We start from the raw sequence: 2218 nt of genomic DNA on the forward strand, positions 1-2218 counted from the left end.
AATATATATATATTAAATTATATATATATATATATATATATATATATATATATATATATGTCAGGGCTTACAATTGCTCTCTCTCTCTCTGAGATAATATATATCTCAGAGAGAGACTATTATTATACAAATTAAAGGTTGATTATTCAACATTTTAAAACACTGGCTACAGTATACAATGTAATTATCTGTGCTTTAGCAGTAGGAAACTCAAAAGAATAAACATGTGATCCAATCACATATACTTTTCTCCCATAGGAGGGCTGTTTTTAAATACATAAATGTACAGAAAATCCAAAAGCATGATTAGAAGCAATCTATAACAACTTATCTTTTGGATAATGATTATCAATTTTACCTAAAGCTTTGCTATGCAATAGGCCAAATATCAATATTCTGCAATAACCAATTTAATTGCTGTTTGGAACAAGGAACAGATGCTTCATCAGGTTTTTAAGACACAATTTTTTGTTGTTATTTTTCTAAAATACCTTCATGATTTTATCTTACAATTCCTTATTANCACCACAGCATTACTATAATAGGATGTTAAAACTTTACTTGGAGATAAAGAAAGATGATTTGACATTAATGTTCTCTTTTGCCAAAGAGTTGCTGTGGGTACACTGAGTAACATTAACTAAAATAAGCAGCTCATATTTGATTACCATTGATTATACTTAATAACAATTATCTATAAAATCTTCCTCTATTTTCCGCAAAGCCTTTTGTTTCTCACCAGAAAATTTGCATCTCTCTTGATAACATCTAACAAAGGCTTAAGTTACCTTAAGACCTTAAGGTGAGGTCTTAGCCAATTAACATCTCCTGGAAGCTTTTGAAAATAATTTGAAGTAAGCAAATAATTTTTTTTCTTAAATTTTCTGTACCACAATACCAAGGGCCTTGACTCCCATTGATGAAAAGCAAAGAATAACTATGGTATAATCTACAGGCCCAAAGAAATAAGCTAAGGATAAGATGTTGTGGCGAATTGCATTGCTGGTATCTAGTCGAGCTGAGGTCAGAACCCCAATGGTCATAATTCACCTACCTGACAAGGTAGGTGTTCCCTCAGCTCCTGGAACTCCAGCCCCTGCCTAAGGTACCACATCCCATAGCCCCCACAGGAGAAGCACGTTGGCCCAAGCTTCTGATCTTCAGGCTAAACTTCCTCCCCAGTTACCTAACAACAGTGAAGACCATAAAAAGGGGTGCTCAGCCCCACCTCACACTCTTACTCCTTTGTTCCTTTACCTCTCACTTCTTTCTCCTCTTCCCTTTCTCTTTATCTTCCTCTTTCTTCTCCTCTATCCCTCTTTCTCTCTCTTTCTCTCTAGCCTTTCCTCTTCCCCTCTCTCTCTTTCTACCTTCTCTCTTTCCCCCTGCATTTTTATAATAAAGCTCTTAAACCATAGTCTCTGCTACTTCTAGGTCTACTGCTCCACTCTTACCAGTGTTGGGAACTTCTTCTCCTATTCCCNCTCTCCTTCAACCCTGGGGCGCTAGCAAGGTAGCTCTGGGGTCCCTGGCCGGGGGCTGCCCCTTTCCAGCCCTCCACACGGATCAGGCATGCTCACCTGGGCCGTGTGGAAAAGCATCTGGCAGCTCTGCCTGCGTCTGCCTGCCCAGAGCACAGGCTCTGATCAGACATTAGGCCCCCTTTCCTCCCCACTTTTCCCCAGGGCCCCCTGTCTCCCTTTTTATTTTGTTACCAACAAGATGTAATTTTTGTCAAGTTCTAAGCAAGAAATATATTCTTACCTTCAAGTTGTTACCTTCTTAAGGGCTTTGAAGTGTATTTTCATTACAAATGGATTTAATATGATTTGAAAAACACAAATAACATATATCTTTATACATATGAGTTTTTATTACAAATATGTATTTGTTTTTCACATAAAAATATGATAACAGCTAGGCTTGGTGATGCGCACCTCTACTGATCACAAGATTGAAACAGGAAGGTCACAAATTCAAGAAAAACATGGGCAGCCTACTCCTTTCCTTTAAAGTAAGTAGAGTACTTGTCTAGCATGCACCATGTTCTAAATTAAGTCTCCTACAGTACCTGCACCAAAAATGAAAGAATGAATGAATGAATGAATGAATGAATGAGAAAGAGAATAAGAGAAAACGTTTTAGCACATTGGACTTCATGCACAATAGATTTTTTTATTAGATATTTTCTTTATTTACATCTCAAATGTTACCTCCT

Source organism: Mus caroli, unplaced genomic scaffold (genome assembly GCF_900094665.2).
Source record: "Mus caroli unplaced genomic scaffold, CAROLI_EIJ_v1.1 scaffold_8773_1, whole genome shotgun sequence".
In the NCBI taxonomy this organism is placed as follows: Eukaryota; Metazoa; Chordata; class Mammalia; order Rodentia; family Muridae; genus Mus; species Mus caroli.